We start from the raw sequence: 20,167 nt of genomic DNA, 5'->3' as shown, positions 1-20,167 counted from the left end.
AGTTCGGGACAAGGCAGCAACTCAGCTTATGTCATACTGTCGAAGGATAAGGTAAAATTATAACAGATGGGTTATTCCTAGATTTTTTTAGATGGGTGATCTAGTCTGGAAGCGCATCAAGCCAGTCAGAGATGTCAATAAACTGGAGCCACAATGGGGAGGACCATTCAAGGTGGTACAAAAACTCTCCTCTGGTTCTTATTATCTTGAAGATGTTGAGGGCTGGAGATTAAACAGTCCTTGGAGTGCTAATCATAACCTTATAGAGCTTAACAAGTACATCTGTAACTTACTTCTGTATTTTGTTCAACTTTTAGACATTCAATAAAAAGTGCAGGTGGATTCATCTCAATCGAACTGTGACTTTAAACTCTATACAGTCGAACGTAACTTTAAACTCTACATAGCCGACAGTCGAACTGTGACTTTAAACTCTATAAAGACAAACGCGACTTTAAACTCTATACAGTCGAACACGACTTTAAACTCTACACAGTCGACAGTTGAACTGCGACTTTAAACTCTATATACTCAACTTTAAACTCTACACAGTCAAAAATTGAACTGTGACTTTAAACTCTACATAGTCAAACGACGACTTTAAACTCAGGTTATAAACAAGTATTTATTATGGACGGACTATAATAGCAAGGGATCATAGATGTCCGGCCTGTTTATTTTGCTCGCCCTTATGTTATCGCCCAATTTATAATTCAGTCCAGGAATTCCTTTTGGAAATTGCTTATAGATATCCGGCCTATTTATTTCGCTCGGCCTTATGTTCTTGCCCAGCTTATAATGCAATCCAGAATTTCTTATGAAAATTGCTTATGAAAGTTCGATTGGTTTATTTCTTTTGGCACCATGTATCTGACCGGCTTATTATTTCGTCTAAGGATTCATTATGAAGATTACTTAACAATAAATGGAAGTTAAATTATTTTACTCAGTGTTATGGCCACACTTGGTATTTTATGTGGATTAACATATACTGCACAAGGAACACACATGGGATATAATCTTATTAGCAACATTGGTGTTTCTGATATATACAAGGAGAACAAGTATATCCAATAATATTTCATACCCTATATAGTATTTAATGATGATTTTCATACACAACTTGCATACATAGATTAGTATTCAATAATATCTCATACATAGCCTATTATTTAATAGTTACATGGTCCTGTATTCAATCGAACTTGCTCAAGAGATCCCCTGGGAGTTCTTTGAGGAGTTGATGTTGGTCTATAGACTGATGAGAGGGTTTTGTGGATAAATGACTGCTCTCTTACAATTATCGAATCACTCCCCCCACAGCATGGTCAAGTGTCCCAAAAAATATCCTAGCTAATTTTCTCTTAAAATCAAGGGAATCTAAATTAGCTCTCTTCCCTGCATCAATGTGTTCATCTTCCCCAGGTTTGTACATAGATAATTCGGCCCGAGCGATATTCGCTTCAGTCTTTACAACGTCTAACTGAGCTTGTAGGGATTCTATCTAAGCTTTTCGTGCCTCTAATTCTGCCTATTACTGTAGCAACACAAAATTCTTACTAGATAGCTCCTGAATCAGCTTCGGAGAACGAGATGCATGTCTAATTTTCAGCTCTTCTAACAAAGCGGTTTTGTGAGCTAAATCTGAAAGAGCTTTCTCTTTCATTGTTTTCTCCACTTGGAACTTGGACTCACTACTTTGTAACTAGAGCTCTAAATTATTCTTGTTCATCTCTTGAGACTGTAGTAATCAACAACAGTCTTGCAAAGTTTTCTCCATGCCGTGATAAGCTCAGCATGTGCCTCTATTTTTCCGTACAATTAGATCATTTCATCACTGAGAATAGTAGGGGCGGCCTGTATCTCTTCCACCTGATCTTTTAAAACTTTGTTGACCCTCTCCAAGTCTATAGCCAATTGGCCCAAATGTAAAATTGAGGTATAGAACTAGATGAAATAACAATAAAGTTATATTTCGCAATAATAAGCTAAGAAAATTTAATCAAGGACTTACTATAGTGGTGTTGCGGTTGTGTTCATCAGCACGCTCGAAAATTGCATTCCTTTGCATTTTTCTATTTCAAACACCCGACCGGTGGATCTCCTACAAGGGGTCCACCTCGCGCGAGGATTAGTTGAAGGAATGGTTAAGGCTTGTAATGAAGTTGGTGAAGTAGTTGTAGGATTTGATGTTGTCTTGGTGGGTTGGATAACTGGGAGAATCGCATGAGACATATTTATGAGAAGGCATAGTCTCATCATAGCAACTGTAAAATGAGAACTATTATATTTTTGAGACCCGAGGTCTTTACCTTGAGCAAAAGAATCTTGGCCGGAGCGAGGGAAGGTTGTAGGGAGAAGTGTTATTCAAATAGCTCTAGGCCTGAAGCCTCCTCTCGAGGTCTTTTTTGATGGACAACCAATGGCGTATCTTATTCTGAGGAGCTGGAAGATGGCTCTTGGGCCAGCTCAACTGGAGGGAGTAGACCAATGGATGCAGAAGTTTGATCAAATTGACGCTCCTTCGATAAAGCTTCTCCTAACTTGTTTAAGGCTGCTCTAGTTAGCTGAGTGTTCTTATATAGGAAAGCTGGAAGAATGACCTCTGCTACAAAAACAAGTGAAGGTTAGAAGTTTCTATAACAAATGGTAGAAGAATTACCACTGAAGATAAAGATTTTTGCTCACCAAAGGTGGCACTTAGTTCTAAGTTGACCGGAGTAAGCCCAAAAATAAATAACAAGCCTTCTATGATTAAATCAGGCAAGTTGCACTTTGCACCCTTTAATTTTTCTAAGGTTCACATAGAATTGGATTTACAGAGATGTTACCTAGATTAGGGAGGGAAGGAAGATCTTGTTGTCATACCATAAGGTAAGATAGAGAAGGAGAGAGACGTATAAAGAAATATTTATCTCTCCATTCACCCTGGACAAAAACTCGGTTAAACAGGATTGATTTAGCACGAGCCTGGAACTTAAATAGACCCTTTATCACTTGGCTGTTGGATCGAGATGCGCTAGAGGGGGGGTGAATAGCGCTCGTGGCTATTTTGTTCGATTATCGGAATCGTAAGAATTATCGGAGTAATTAAGCAGCGGAATAAAGCAAAACAAACACACAGAGACAGGAGGATTTTTACTTCGTTCGGAGCCTTGATCGACTCCTACTCGAAGGCCCGCGATCCTTGATCGCTTCCGGTGGGCAACAACTATAAGCTCGTTAAAAGATTACAATTATGAGTACAAATAAAAGCTATAAATATTATACCGACAACAAGAAATGCTAATTCTGAAGCTTCGGGTCGTCGGGCAATTGTAGCAGCACTTCGGAGCGTCTTTTGGAGCAGCACGTTGATGAAAGATCACTTGGAATTCCTTGGACTGAAGTGCTGGTCGAAACCCCCTTATAAAGGGTGTTCAAGGCGCCTTGAAGGCTGTTCAAGGCGCCTCCATGCTGCCTGGTCTTCTGCGTGGATCAAAACTGACCTGGTCGAATTTCATCCATTCAAGGCGCCTTATATCCCTCTCAAGGCGCCTTCCAAGGCGCCTTCTGCCTTCTTCAAGGCGCCTCCAATAGTGCTTCGCAGCCAGCTCAGCCTTTGCACCCCAGGCGCCTCCAAGCTCCATGGAGGCGCCTCGGACACTGTTCATCCGAGGCTTTAGGTTGCTCCTTTGCTCCTGCAAGATGCGTTAGTCCCAAACACTATCCTGCAACACAAAGTTAGCACAATAAACATTATAAAAGAAGTATAGACAGTCTCCGGACTGTCCGAGTCTGACTTCGGGTTTTCGACCGGAAACCCTAGGTCAACCCGACGCCTACTGTTCCCTCTACGGGGAACGCATCCTCACCTACTCCACTCAGGAGATTTACCTGTTGCCAGTCGATCCTCCAGATCAACTGGACTTTTGCTCAGCACTCGATGCTTTCGGATTTTCTGCTGGACATCCGCTTCCCGGCTAGTCCAGACTTTCACCTGGTTCGCGACACCAGGACTTTCCACCTAGGATTACCACCCCCTAGGACTTTTGCCTGAAGCCATTGACCTACCAAGACTTTCCGCATAGGGTTACCACCCCCTATGACCTAGGGTTACCACCCCCTAGGGTTTTCCCTTTGCCTAACCGCAGCTAGAACTTTTCTCCACCTAGGGTTACCACCCCCTAGGACATAGGGTTACCAACCCCTAGGGTTTTCACCTGCCTAACCGCAGTTAGGACTTTCCTGAAACACTCATTCAACATGTTAGATGACAGACAATCTTAACTTTGAATCCCTTTGCCATTATCAAAACTTAGGTTCGATCGTCGGATGCTTCCTGCACCAACAATCTCCCCCTTTTTTATTATGGCAACAAAAATTCAAAGTTAAGAAAATAAATGCCATTAAAAGATAAGCATGAAAATACAAGCATAATGATAGTTAAGTGCAGAGCTAAATTAAGTGCAGAGCTCCCCCTTAATATAAAAACTCCCCCTTAATAAAAGCTCACTTTTTAAAATTTGAATTTCTTTCAATTTTCTTTAATTCTTTGAATTCTTTAATTCTTTGAATTTTATTCTACTCTCCCTCTTTTCCATATATCAAAAATCAGTTGAAAGCAAGTTTTAAGATTTTAAGAAAACAATCTTTTTGAGAGAAGGTAGAAGAAGGCTAATATATGGATGATTTCGAATGATGCCTTTAGCCACTTTTGAGACTTGGTTGTTTTTAGAAAGACTTACCTAACTAAAGTTAGAAAAACTTAGCTAGATTTTTTTTATTTTATTTTGATAAAGAGGGAGTGACTAAATGTTTAATTTAGGTTATTTATTTTAGTTGGTCTTTAATTCCAAACATGAGGTTAAATAGATTTTAAGTTATCCAGATTATTTTGTTCAGGTATCAGAGCCCTAAAGTATGAGCATGCTCAAACTTCAAATCTCCATTTCCTTCAGGGCTAATTCCATATTCTTGTAAGTCTAGTAAATTTAGGGGAGCAAGATTTTCAAGTTAGTTTTTCAAGTATTTTTCAAAGGATTAATTTTCCAAATATTTTTCAAAGGATTTTGAAATAAATTTTTCAAGTATTTTTCAAAGGATTTTGAAATAAGTTTTTCAAGTATTTTTCAAAGGATTTTGAAATAAGGTTTTCAAGTATTTTTAAAATGATTCTGAAATAATTTTTTCAAGTATTTTTCAAAGGATTTTGAAATAAGGTTTTCAAGTATTTTTCAAAGGATTTTGAAATAAGTTTTTCAAGTATTTTCAAAGGATTTTGAAATAAGTTTTTCAAGTATTTTTCAAAGGATTTTGTTATTTTTCAAAGGATTTTGAAATAAGTTTTCAAGTATTTTTCAAAGGATTTTGGTATTTTTCAAAGGATTTTGAAATAAGTTTTCAAGTATTTTTCAAAGGATTTTAAAATAAGTTTTTCAAGTATTTTTCAAAGGATTTAAAAATTAAGTTTTTCAAGTATTTTTCAAAGGACTTAAAAATAAGTTTTTCAAGTATTTTTCAAAGGATTTTGAAATTAAGTTTTTCAAGTATTTTTCAAAGGATTTTGAAATAAGTTTTCAAGTATTTTTCAAAGGATTTTGAAATTAAGTTTTTCAAGTATTTTTCAAAGGATTTTGAAATAAGTTTTCAAGTATTTTTCAAAGGATTTTGGTATTTTGAAAAGATTTTTAAATAATTTTGAAATTAATTTTGAAAATATTTTTAAATAATTTTGAAATTAAGTTTGAAAATATTTTTAAATAATTTTGAAATTAATTTTGGAAAGATTTTTAAATAATTTTGAAATTAAGTTTTGAAAAGATTTTTAAATAATTTTGAAATTAATTTTGAAAAGATTTTTAAATAATTTTGAAATTAAGTTTTGAAAAGATTTTTAAATAATTTTGAAATTAATTTTGAAAAGATTTTTAAATAATTTTAAAATTAATTTTGAAAAGATTTTTAAAATAATTTTGAAATTAAGTTTTGAAAAGATTTTTAAATAATTTTGAAATTAATTTTGAAAAGATTTTTAAATAATTTTGAAATTAATTTTGAAAAGATTTAAAAAGATTTTTAAAATAATTTTGAAATTAAGTTTGAAAAGATTTTTAAATAATTTTGAAATTAATTTTGAAAAGATTTTTAAATAATTTTGAAATTAATTTCGAAAAGATTTTTAAAATAATTTTGAAATTAAGTAATGAAAAGATTTTTATTAAGTTTTGAAAAGATTTTTAAATAATTTTGAAATTAAGTTTGAAAAGATTTTTAAAATAATTTTGAAATTAATTTTGAAAAAAAAATTAAAATAATTTTGAAATTTATTTTGAAAAGATTTTTAAATAATTTTGAAATTAATTTTGTCTTTTTAAAATAATTTTGAAATTAAGTTTGAAAAGATTTTTAAAATAATTTTGAAATTAAGTTTAAAAGATTTTGAAATGATTTTTCAAATAATTTTGAAATTAAGTTTAAAAGATTTTGAAATGATTTTGAAAAGATTTTTCAAATAAATTTTAAAAGAATTTTGAAATTAAGTTTTAGATATATTTTTTTTTAATTTAAATCAGTTTGAATTTTTTAAATTCCTTAGTCATCTCACCCATCTATGTTTTCAATCAGGGAATCCTATAATTTTTGTGAGATGAATTGAGGTTCAATTTAAGGGTTTTGTTTAACTTTGTGTTAGATTCAGGTTTAGCTTTGGGTTCAACAAGTAAGCATTCTTTGGATAAACTTTTGGGCTACGGTGAGTTACAAGGTACTCATTAAAGTAACCATGCCTTCGAGGTTTCCCAAATAGTCCTACCCATTGAGCTTAATACTAAACCTTGGTCTAACTAGTTAGGATCCATTTAAGGGTAGCTTCGGTCAGTTCCACTTGGCCAAATGCACCAGGTCGAAGCCATATCTTCCTAGACATGCGATGCCCAAGCTTCCCTAACGTACTATCATCTAAAAACTTCACCAGTACTGTGGGTCAAGTTAAACGTAGCCCGTTTTGATCTAACTTTAATTACCCTGCTGGGTAATCTACTCTTGTTTTACCCATTAGGTTCAGTTACCCTGTCGGGTAGTTCAGTTAGGGGTGCAGCGAGTCTGGAACCTCCATCTATTTTTATTTAACTTAAGTTGAAATTTACTTTTAATTTTGAATTAATTTTGAATTTTTAATTGAATTTTTAATTTTTAATTTTTAATTTAATTTCAAATTTTTAATTGAATTTTTAATTTTGAATTTAATTTCAAATTTAATTTGAATATTAATTTGAATTATGTTCTTAATATTGTTTTTCTATTAGCTCCCCCTGGATCATAGCCTCGATATGGTCTATCAAGGTAATAGATTTGATCCTTGGGGACCCAATAGTGACCAGTTCCAACTTGATTAACCAAGTTGGATTTTGGCACCCATGCTTGGACAAATTTTCTATTATTTCTATTGACAAGCGATAAATATGATTTGTATTTTATTTTAGTTTTAAATCCAAGTCCAATTTTGTTGTAAACGGCTCGCTGTTTTCCAAGAATCAGATCCAGATTCTTAGAGCCCAAGGTGAACCGTTCCAACATGTCCTTGAGTTCTTTAATTTGAGCTTTCAAATTGGAATTTTCTTCCTCAAGTTGTTGGACTTGAGTTGAACTTCCAATTTGAACTGACTCAGTTAAAGAGCTCGAGTCAGTCGCTTCCTTAAGGGTTGTTACCTCCTTTTGGAGCGACTTAACCCGGACGTTGGATTTAGCCAACTTTTTTATTAAGTAAGGTAATAAGTCATGCAAGTTATCTAATTGAAATTCTGCGAGTAGTGAACTTACAGTGGATTTTGGTCCTTCGGAAACGAATGCGGATTCGTGGCTTCGATCAGACTCAGTCTCGGATTCGCTCTCGGTTTTTGACTCATACTCAGACTCAGTTTCCACCACGGTTGCTAGTACTGGTAGAGCAAGGAAGCTCGTCGATTCTTCTTCGTCGGACCCGGATTCATCTGAAGACTCGGACCATATCTTTTCCTCTGTCTTACTTGTACCTGCAACCATCGTAATACCTTCCTCGGCCGAAGTAGTATTATTCTGCTCATCTAATTCAAATAAATCATTTATTAAATTATGCCTACTTACTTGAGCGTCGGAAGTACCTTCGTGTAGTTCAATCAATTTTTGCCACAACTCTTTTGCACTTGCGAAGGGGCCGATGTGGTTCAGTTCTTCATCGGTTAGGCCGCATTGTAGCATGCAGGTCGCTTTGGCATCGGCTTCAACTTTTCTCATTGTGCTAGAATCCCAGTTGATGCATGAGATAAGTTTTCCGTTGACGTCACGTGGAAGTTCGAGTCCGGTCTGGATGATGATCCACATCTCGACTTGCATCTTGAGGTGGTATTCCATCCGGTTCTTCCAATATCCAAAGTTCTTGCCAGAAAAGAGCGGCAGTCGGACGGTGCAGAATCCTTCTTGGAATACCATTTTAAAATAACCTTGCACACAAAAATAGAAAAAAATTTACCAGGACTTGATCCTGGATTAGCAGTGCGGTATGGAAGGATAGAAATAGAAGTTCACAAGTTTCGAGAAAAAATAATAAAATATTATTAAAAAATATTTAAAAAATATTATTTCAAATTTTGCCAAATTCAATATTTTATCAATACTAATAAACCGTGAAAGGATGAAAATGAATTTTTCGAAAATAATTTTGGAGGGAAAAAACGAAAGGCGTTTTATTTTTACCCTATAAAGACGAAAAAGCCACAAAAGAAATGCTTGAATGGTGGTTTCACCTATTCGAAGCGACCCCGCTCTGATACCAATTGTTGGATCGAGACGCGCTAGAGGAGGGGTGAATAGCGCTCGTGGCTATTTTGTTCGATTATCGGAATCGTAAGAATTATCGGAGTAATTAAGCAGCGGAATAAAGCAAAACAAACACACAGAGACAGGAGGATTTTTACTTCGTTCGGAGCCTTGATCGACTCCTACTCGAAGGCCCGTGATCCTTGATCGCTTCCGGTGGGCAACAACTATAAGCTCGTTAAAAGATTACAATTATGAGTACAAATAAAAGCTATAAATATTATACCGACAACAAGAAATGCTAATTCTGAAGCTTCGGGTCGTCGGGCAATTGTAGCAGCACTTCGGAGCGTCTTTTGGAGCAGCACGTTGATGAAAGATCACTTGGAATTCGTTGGTTTGAAGTGCTGGTCGAACCCCCCTTATAAAGGGTGTTCAAGGCGCCTTGAAGGCTGTTCAAGGCGCCTCCATGCTGCCTGATCTTCCGCGTGGATCAAAACTGACCTGGTCGAATTTCATCCATTCAAGGCGCCTTATATCCCTCTCAAGGCGCCTTCCAAGGCGCCTTCTGCCTTCTCCAAGGCGCCTCCAATGGTGCTTCGCAGCCAGCTCAGCCTTTGCACCCGAGGCGCCTCCAAGCTCCATGGAGGCGCCTCGGACACTGTTCATCCGAGGCTTTAGGTTGCTCCTTTGCTCCTGCAAGATGCGTTAGTCCCAAACACTATCCTGCAACACAAAGTTAGCACAATAAACATTATAAAAGAAGTATAGACAGTCTCCGGACTGTCCGAGTCTGACTTCGGATTTTCGACCGGAAACCCTAGGTCGACCCGACGCCTACTGTTCCCTCTACGGGGAACGTGTCCTCACCTACTCCACTCAGGAGATTTACCTGTTGCCAGTCGATCCTCCAGATCGACTGGACTTTTGCTCAGCACTCGATGCTTCCGGACTTTCTGATGGACATCCGCTTCCCGGTTAGTCCAGACTTTCACCTGGTTCGCGACATCTGGACTTTCCACCTAGGGTTTCCACCCCCTAGGACTTTTGCCTGAAGCCATCGACCTACCAAGACTTTCCGCATAGGGTTACCACCTCCTATGACCTAGGGTTACCACCCCCTAGGGTTTTCCCTTTGCCTAACCGCAGCTAGGACTTTTCTCCACCTAGGGTTACCACCCCCTAGGACATAGGGTTACCAACCCCTAGGGTTTTCACCTGCCTAACCGCAGTTAGGACTTTCCTGAAACACTCATTCAACATGTTAGATGACAGAGAATCTTAACTTTGAATCCCTTTGCCATTATCAAAACTTAGGTTCGATCGTCGGATGCTTCCTGCACCAACATTGGCAAGGGCAAAAATAATAGTGGAATAGGCAAGGAGATAAGGTTGCATTCAATAGTTGAAAGATAATCATCGCACCACTTAAGATGTTGAGAAATTGGGGAATAAGTTTGTGTAATGGAATATTGAAATATCGGCTAACATCAATAAAAAAGGATACAAGGGAAGACGAAAGTCTGATAGAACTTATTCCTTAAAGATGACAATGCTCTCTAGTGGAGGATGGTGAGGGCGGTCTTCTGGTGTGGGAATGACCCTATAGGAAGGGATACCATAGTTGAGATTGAGGTTATAAGCATTGTCGAGGGAGAAGTTGGAGGAACATTTCGCATACCACTCATCACTCTCCGCCATTCTTGAAAAAGAGAAAGACTGCTAGGATCAACAATGAGAAGGGAGCGGAAAGTAGGAGAGAAAACGATGAAGACGAAGATGAAAAGACTTAGGGTTTTTTTGTAGAATGTTTATAAGGATTCTTTGAAAAGATTTTCTAAATAAGACTGTCATATTATAATAATAAAAAAGGTGGGATTGGTCGTGAGTCGTCGATAAAGTGGTGGGCAAATAAAAAGTCATACACCTATGGCGATGCATCCACATGTGTCACCAATAAAAAGTTATCTACAGTAACTGATTTGATGGGCTCATAATTCAAAGCGATAGTGTTTTTATCGAGGCAAGTTATCGAACCAAATAAGGTGTTTTGTGTATTTCCTCAAGGTGAAAATATAACTACTCTTTACTAGTCTTAAGCTCGAGTGAGTTTTCAGAACTCGTCCAGGAAATACTAGGTAAACATGTTAATTTATAGAGAACGTGTTTAATTTCGATCAATCCCATATCCATTTACTTAAGTAAAGAATGAGCATTATAGTTAGTTCTTTTTTTTTAAGGCGTACGATCGAACGGGAGTAAGTTTAAACGAATCCCAAGTTCATTCGATCGTATGAATGGATGTCTTGAGCCAGATGTATCACACAGGTGATAGTTCATTTTGCCCAAGCAAGCAATCCGGAAAGACATCGTCTCATCACACCTTCTTTTTTTTTTTTGCCCGAGCGGGCGATGGAGGTTGCTGGTGAAGTTTTATAAAAATAAACAAATAAATAGTAACAACAAAATAAAAATATGGTCAATGAGTCTAATCAAATACTGGAACAGGAAATAAGAGTCTAGTAGATGTTATCAATCAACTTGAACGTGAAAAAGCAAGGTAGATTAAGAAAAGTGAGGGAGTAAGTCAGAAGAGGCAGCATGTAGTATCTTCTTGTGATCCAAAAAGCTGGTTGGAGGATTGGCGATTAGATATCCACCCTCTTTTAGTTGTGTCATTGCTCGGTTGGCTCCAAGAAAAAATGACTTAGAAAGGGAGTCAGCAATGGACGCATTGAACTCACGGGTGTTGAAAAGGGCGGTCTTCCTTGCTTCAAAACGCTCGTCCTCTCCAGCCCGATAAGTTGTCAACGTCGCTCGGGTGGTTGTTGCTTCCATTTGAGCGGTCAACAGATTAGCGAGTAAGGAATCTTGTATAGTCTTTTGGGTCAACAGCTCAACTTCCTTGGCAGCTAGTTCGGTTGCATGAGTAGATTTTAATTCAGACATTTAAGCGCATAGTTGTTTATTCTCAATAATCTGTTCATCCAGTTTCATTCTTATTTCTTCCCGGAGGTTCACTTCCGATTGAAATTGAACCTTGGGAGTTTCTGAGGAGGTCTTCCATTGAGTTGCTTTCTCACGCTCAACTTCAGCTAGTTCTTAAGTTTCTTTTAGTTGAGCAGATAGTTCTTTTATTCGCTAGGAATTTTGTGTAGAAATTGTTGCAGAGGCTTGTTGTTTTAGCAACTCATTTCCTTTGTCCAAGTCATGTAGCTGGGCAACAACTATGCAAATAACCCAACACTAAAAGATAAATACAGTTAGGAGCATTCGAAATAGGTTAAGAATAATTGATCAATCTATAATACCTTAGTTTTCTCATAAAAAAAATTCATCCGCTAATTCTGTGGGCATGAGTTCACTAAGTTGAGTCTTAGCCTCTTTCCAAGCCTCAGTTAATAATATTTGTAGAGTAGAAGGAAGGAGAGACGTGGAAGAAATCGAAGCTTGGGCAGAAGGTAAGGAAAAGATAATTGATTGTTGCAGAGAACATTCTGGATCAGCCAAGATAGCCCTTGGGTCAGGAGATATAGATAGAAGGGGATCTAAAGAGTAGTTCGGTAGGGAAATATCTTCTCGATTTTGTGCGGGAATGGGAGTTGAGAGAGTAGGATAAAGAGTAGATAAGGTTAGCTTAGGAGATGATTCTTGTATTCCTCTCGAGCAGGATCTACTTGAAGGGATATTGTTTGCCTTTTGGGAGAAGGTGCGAGAGTTAATTTGTGCTTCTTGCGTTGTCTCTTGGGAGAAGCTAGCTTCTCTGGAGAAGAGTGTAGGACCGTTAGATTCGATAGAGGGGGGGTGAATATCGATTCGAAAAGTCGAGTAAAAATACGCAGCGGAAAAGTAGATGAACACAGTTGTTTTTACTTCGTTCGGAGCCTGTGACGACTCCTACTCGAAGGCCCGTGGTCCTTGACCACTTTCGTTGGGCAATCACTAGCAATTCGAATATAATTACAAGATGAATACAGGAAATGCTAATGAAACAAAGTAATACCGACAAGGAAATTAACTAAAAACCGAATGAGCACTTTTGTCGGAGCTTTGTTGGCGTCGCAGCAGAGCAGCAGGACCAGCAGTAGAAGAGTTCTCAGATTGATGATTGATTGTCTGAAGCTCCTGCCTGGGGCTTCTTTTATATGTTGCTCCGGGCGCCTGGATTCCTTCCGGGTGCCTGGAATGTGACGTAGCTGCTCAAACCGTAATGCTCCACGTGGCGACGACTTGGCTGGATATAATTTGCCTTCCGGGCGCCCGGACCACCTTGTTCCAGAAAACTCCCTTTTCCTGCAAAACAAAAATAGTCCGAGGCAATATATAACCTGCAACATAGATTGTTAGCACATTTTATAATAGTATGAATTAGCACAAATAGTATGACTTAGATTCCGTCTTTCCGAGATCGGAATCTAGTCACGATCTCGACTTAGATATCCGAAATGGATCTAAGCCGGATCGACGCCTAATGTTCCCTTCCCGGGAACGCGTCCTCGCAGTCACTCCCCTCCAGTGACTTACCTCACTTACCTGCCAAACGTCCGGTCAGCCCGTCGACCCGTCTAGACTTCTCGCCAAGCGTCCGGTCAGCCCGTCGACCCGCTTGGACTTCTCGCCAAGCGTCCGGTCAGCCCGTCGACCCGCTTGGACTTCTCGCCAGCTATCCGGTCAACCCGTCGACCTAGCTGGACTTCGTGCCAGACATCCGGTCAGCCCGTCGACCTGTCTGGACTTCTCCTGCACACTCGATCAAAGTGTCAGATAACAACAAAACTAACTTAACCTATTTGTCATTCATCAAAACCTAGGTTAGACCGTTAGTGCTACCCGCACCAACAATCTCCCCCTTTTTGATGGAATGACAACCTGGTTAAGTTAGTGAAAGAATGCAAAAAACAGGTACATCGGTTTTAAAGTTAGTTTTAGTGTTTTCAATTTGGTTTATCTAACTTAACCGCTTAACCCTCCCCCTTTGGCATTCATCAAAAAAAATAAGTGTAAACAATCATAGTGTAGAGTTACTGTAAAACAGTTAATCTTTGAAAAATATCTGAGTTTGGTTCAAAATTCAAAGAAAAAAGTACAATTTTTTAAATCCAAGTAAAAAAAATCAAGTTGACTAGGGGGAGACAAGTTGAATTTTGAAAAGTATAAATTTAAAGTTAATCAAGTTTTAACTTTTCAAGTGTGTAAAAATTTTTATTTCAGGTTTTCAACTTTTCAAAAGGTAAATTTTCTTTTCAGGTTTAAGTAACATGTACTTTTCAAAAGGTAAATTTTCAACTTCAATTTTTCAAAACAAAGCAAAAATTAAACAAGTAAGATTAAATTTGCCAAAATAAATTTTTAAGGCTAATTTGATAAAAGCTAAATTTGGAAAGTTTAATTTTCAATAGTCAATTTTTTAAATCAGGTTTGAAAATTAGGTGGGATTAAACTTCCAAGTTTTTTTTTAAACACTTAGTTAAATTTAACTTTTTGTAAACTAATGTTCAAACATAAGTTAGTTTTATAAAGCATTTTTCAAACACACAAAATTTTTAATTAATTTCTCCCCCTGAACTTGATACTTAAATTTAAACAGCTGTCTAACCAATTAGGTACTAACTAACTATCAGAAGATAGTAGCTTTCACTTGGTTAGTCAGATTAAGGTGATTATAAACAGTCAATGTTTGACTTGACTGATGATCTTAATCTGATTACTGTCTGATTTGTATTTAACGTCCAGACTTATGCTGATGCACTGAAATAAGCATCTTAAGTCCAGACAGTTGGCCTATGCATCTCACCCCTTTCTATGTTTGTCAAACACAAGCAAGGTAAACCTAAGGTGTTGGTGAGATGCTCAAAAACTAGTCCTATGGGTACATGCTTTCTAAGGATTCAAAACTAGTCTAAGGCCAAAACTATTTTTGAAAATCTAAAAATGGAAAGTTTTGAAAACAAACAAGTTTAACTTATAATTTGATAAAACCATTTTTGAAAGTATTTTTGAAAAATCCTAGTCTATCAAGATAGAACATAATCAATGTAAGTCTGAAATATCACTAGATAGATCTAAAATATTTTACAGGTAGTGTAGTTACAGAAGTGAGTCATAACTAGATCTACTGAGACGATGAAGGGGGTGGTCCAGATCCCAAGGATCGGAGAAGGGCCATCAGCTCAGTGTGTCGGGTATCCCCGGCAGCTCGTAACTCGGCAACCTCTCGCCGAATGTCCCGATGAAAATCAGAGTTCTCCTGCTGGAGACTCGCCATAGCTCTCTCTAGTCCGGTCATACGGTCGGCTAGAGTGCTCGTGACGTGGTGCTCGAGCTCGGGGCGGTGGTGGAGCTGGTGCGGCTTCCTCTGGAAATAGTGCGAGCATAAACTCGTCCACCTGTGCGTCTGGATCGGGCTGGTGCTGTGCCCCCCTCCGCCAAGACATAGTCCCGTCATCTCTATCTATCTGGACACCAGCTAGGGAGAAGTTCCGAGCTGCTATGACATCGAACTCGGTCATATGGGCAATGTCTCCTCTAGTGACATCAATGTGCAACGAGGACATATAGGCTGTCAGAATGTGACAAAATGGCATATGGACTCGTCTATCAGTCACGAATCCAGCCGAGTAGATAATGGTGGAGAAGATATGTAGGCTGATGTCAATATCTAACCTATGACTCAGGGCATAGAGTAAGAACGAATGGAATGGGCGCATCACAGCGATGTCCCGAGTAGTCAGTGGTAAAATGCAAAGGACTAAAACCCTATAAAGAGCGTAGTCCTGGACCCGAAGTTCTACCGACCTAAACTGTGTCACAGTGGGATCTCGCTCTCCTCCAAAAAAATACGAATAAATCGTATCGAGAGTAATATGTGAGTAGGGATCTCCGAATGGTAGATCCCTGGGAGGATAGCACAAAAAGGAACAAGTAGATGGACGCAACCCTAAAAACTCTCGAATAGTCGTAGGGGAAAATGTGATATCAGTGTCCGCTGCCCTAGTGGTATAGGTGAGATCGTCTACTTTCACTAGGTTATTGCAAAATTTGGCACACAGACTTATGTTTATTGAACTGGTACATTCGACAAGGTTCTTTAAGTTATAGTGGTCTATAACCTCTAAAACGGAGGGACATGACCCTAGAAAGAACGATCTATCTATGCAGCTAGTCCTAATGGCCTTATAAATGGTTGACTCAAACTTAATCCTTAGTTCTTCTGTGGGAAACCTAGGGTCAGTGCTAGCATTAGAGGGTCCAGCACCAGTATTTGTTCGTTTCCTACTGTATATATATAAGAAATATTCTAAGAAAAACTTGAGAAGTCAAATTCTAAAAACTTTTAAAGAGGGGAAGAGGTTTTACCGAGGAGCCATCGACAAATATAGATCTGACGACCTCGGTTGAATAGCAGCAGCGTTCACCCCAAGAAAATTTTGATTTAAAGTACTTTCGCACTGAGGTTCGGAGTGAACCTTGGCAAAAGTGAGAATTGGTGGGGCAAAGGTTGGGGGCGCCTGCTGCCCCTTATTTATAGGGGACTCCGGGCGCCTGGATCCCTTCCGGACGCCCGGGGTTGATTTAGGGAGGGGCGCCCGGATCCCCTTCTAGGCGCCCCGGAGGGGAATACCAGGGGCGCCCGCCCCTGGTTTTTGACTTTTTTTTTTTTTTTTGGAGATTACGTTTGAAGTTAAGTTTTAAAATTTTGAAATAATTTTTAAGTTTAAAATTTTGAAATTAATTTTTAAGTTTAAAATTAAAATTTTGAAATTAATTTTTAAGTTTAAAATTAAAATTTTGAAATTAATTTTTTAAGTTTAAAATTAAAATTTTGAAAAAAATTTTGAAATTAATTTTTTTAGTTTAAAATTAAAATTGTGAAATTAATTTTTTTTAAGTTTAAAATTAAAATTTTGAAATTAATTTTTAAGTTTAAAATTAAAATTTTGAAATTAAATTTTTAATTTAATTTTTAAATTTTAAAATTAATTTTTAAGTAAAATTAAAATTGAAATTAAGTTTAAAATTGAAATTAAGTTTAAAATTAAAATTTTGAAATTAATTTTAAGTTTAAAATTAAAATTTTGAAATTAATTTTAAGTTTAAAATTAAAATTTTGAAAAAAATTAAAATTTTGAAATTAATTTTTTTTAAGTTTAAAATTAAAATTTTGAAATTAATTTTTAAGTTTAAAATTAAAATTTTGAAATTAATTTTTTTTAAGTTTAAAATTAAAATTTTGAAATTAATTTTTTAAGTTTAAAATTAAAATTTTAAAATTAAGTTTAAAATTAAAATTTTGAAATTAATTTTAAGTTTAAAATTAAAATTTTGAAATTAATTTTTTAAGTTTAAAATTAAAATTTTGAAATTAAGTTTAAAATTAAAATTTTGAAATTAATTTTTAAGTTTAAAATTAAAATTTTGAAATTAATTTTTTTAAGTTTAAAATTAAAATTTTAAACCTTATTCATCTCACCCGATCTATATTATCAATCAGGGAATCCTATGATTTTGTGAGATGAAATTAGATTTTTTTTACTTATGGAGTTTTGGTTTAACTTGTGTTAGATTCAGATTTAGCTTTGGTCTCCACAAATAGGCATTCTTCGGATAAATTTCTAAGCTTGGTGAGTCACATGGACGTCATTAGAAGTAACCAACCTTTCGAGATTTTCCGAATAGTCCTATCCACGGAGCTTAGTACTAAATCTTGGTCTAACTGATTATGATCCATTTAAGGGTAGCTTCGGTCAGTTTCACTTGGCCAAATGCACCAGATCGAAGCCATATCTTTCTAGACATGCGATGCCCAAGCTTCCCTAACGTACTATCATCCAAAAACTTCTCCAGTACCATGATTCAAGTTAAACTTGGTCTCTAATTCTAATTACCCTGCCGGGTTAGTTAGTTTTGGGTTACCCTGTCGGGTAAGTTAGTTTTGGAGGTGCCAGCTATTCTGGAGCCTCCCCCTGAATTATTGGCCTTTAATAAATTTTGATTTTAGGCTTGTGTCGATTCTTTTTATAGTTATGGTTAACTTGGTGATAATTTTGTTGATTTTTAAACTGTTTAGATTTTGAATTTGATTTAGGTTTGTATTTTGGATTTTGGTTTGGTTTATTCGATTTTATATAATGTATTTTTTCTTTAGGTATATAATATTGATTAAGTCCTACTTGCGTGGTCAGACACGCTTTTGGAACCCAAGCATGATTAGTTGATTGGTATTGAGTTATTAATGACTAAAAGTTTTATTTGAGTTTGACTTGTATCCGAGTCCGGTTTTATTATAACATGCTTTTTGATTGTTCAGGATTAAGTTAAGATTTTTTGATCTTGTTGTGAATTTTTCTAACATTTCTTTTAAATTGTTAATCTCATTTTTTAGTGATAAATTCTCCTCCTCAAGTGTTAGATCTTGAGTTGGATTTGAATTTTTGATTTGTTCTTTGAGGTTTTTATTTTCCTCAATAAGTGGCTTGTTTTCATTTTCTATTTTAATTAATTTACTATTTAAACAGGAAATAATTTTTAAAAAAAATTGTTTAAATTAAAATATACCTCATTCGGGCCTTCGGAAACGAGTACGGACTCGTGGCTTGTTTCGGGTTCAGACCCGTCTTCATCTTCCGACTCGTCTTCTGTTTCATCTTCGCGGGCCATCAGTGCGAGGTGGCTCTGATGTTTCTGCTCTTCTTCCTCCGATTCGTCCGAGGAGTCGTCCCACGTTACTTTGAGTGTCTTCTTTTTGGTTGGCTTTGGTTTGTCGAACTTCAGTTTTGGGCATTCGTTCTTGTAGTGTCCCTTTTTATTGCAGCCGTAGCAAGTCACGTTCTTTTGTTCTGAGGGAAAACTGATCTTTTGAAGGTCCTTTTTGCTGAAGCCCCTTTTTCTCCTAGTGAACATTTTTCTTACCAAGTTCACCAGGTGTTCTTCGTCTTCAGAATCTTGATCGGAATCTTCTTCAAATTCAGGCTTGCTTTTCTTTTCTTTGGTGGAACCTGCAAATAAAGCTATACCTTTCTCGGCTCCAGCATTAGTTTGTTCGTGTAATTCTAATTCACAGAAAAGCTCATCTAACTTTAACTTAGAAAGATTTTTAGAGATTTTGTAGGCATCCACTATTTATGCCCACAAACTATTACGTGGAAAAGCATTTAATGCGTACCTTATTAAGTCTCTATTTTCCATCTGGTGGCCTATCGCATGAAGCCCGTTGAGGATGTCCTTGATCCTCGCGTGGAGCTGATTCGCCGTTTCACCTTCCTGCATTTTTATATTAAAAATTTTATTTAAGAGCAAGTCTCGTTTGGTTACCTTAGTGTCGCTCGTTCCCTCGTGCAGCTCGATCAATTTGTCCCACAGCTCTTTAGCGTTTTTGTGTGGACCGACTCTGTTCAGTTCTTCTCTTGTCAATCCGCACTGTAGAGTGGTGATCGCTTTATTTTCTGTTGATGCCTTTTTCTTCAAGTCTGCTGCCCAGTCTTCAGGATCCAGTAGATTCCCGGAGCTGTCCACTGGAATTTTGTAGGGTCTCGTAATGCTCATCCACTGGTCGAAGTCTGTTTTGAGGTAGACCTCCATCCGCTTTTTCCAGTACGGAAAATCGTCCCCGTTGAAGAGTGGAGGTCGTACTGTGCTGAATCCTTCTGTCTGAGACATTTTAGTCCTGCACACAGACAAAAAGAAAAAAAATCCCAAGACTTGGTCTTGGATTAGTAGTGCGGGAAGAGAGAGATAAGTAGTAGAAAAAAATCTAGATTCGTGTTGCACCAATTTAGATTAATTAAAAAAATATATTAAAGTAATGATACACCAGTTTTAGAATTAAGCGTCGAACTGAAAACAAAAAAAGAAAAAAAACTTCACCCCTAGTCTGATTGGTGGTTGCACCAAATCAGAGCGGTACCTGCTCTGATACCACTTGTAGGACCGTTAGATTCGATAGAGGGGGGGTGAATATCGATTCGAAAAGTCGAGTAAAAATACGCAGCGGAAAAGTAAATGAACACAGTTGTTTTTACTTCGTTCGGAGCCTGTGACGACTCCTACTCGAAGGCTCGTGGTCCTTGACCACTTTCGTTGGGCAATCACTAGCAATTCGAATATAATTACAAGATGAATACAGGAAATGCTAATGAAACAAAGTAATACCGACAAGGAAATTAACTAAAAATCGAAGGAGCACTTTTGTCGGAGCTTTGTTGGCGTCGCAGCAGGACCAGCAGTAGAAGAGTTCTCAGATTGATGATTGATTGTGGGCTTCTTTTATATGTTGCTCCGGGCGCCTGGATTCCTTCCGGGTGCCTAGAATGTGACGTAGCTGCTCAAACCGTAATGCTCCACGTGGCGACGACTTGGCTGGATATAATTTGCCTTCCGGGCACCCGGATCCCTT

This window comes from Zingiber officinale, chromosome 4B, assembly GCF_018446385.1.
Source record: "Zingiber officinale cultivar Zhangliang chromosome 4B, Zo_v1.1, whole genome shotgun sequence".
NCBI classification, from domain to species: domain Eukaryota; kingdom Viridiplantae; phylum Streptophyta; class Magnoliopsida; order Zingiberales; family Zingiberaceae; genus Zingiber; species Zingiber officinale.
The sequence above is the reverse complement of the archived record's forward strand: the minus strand, read 5'-3'. Positions refer to the sequence as shown.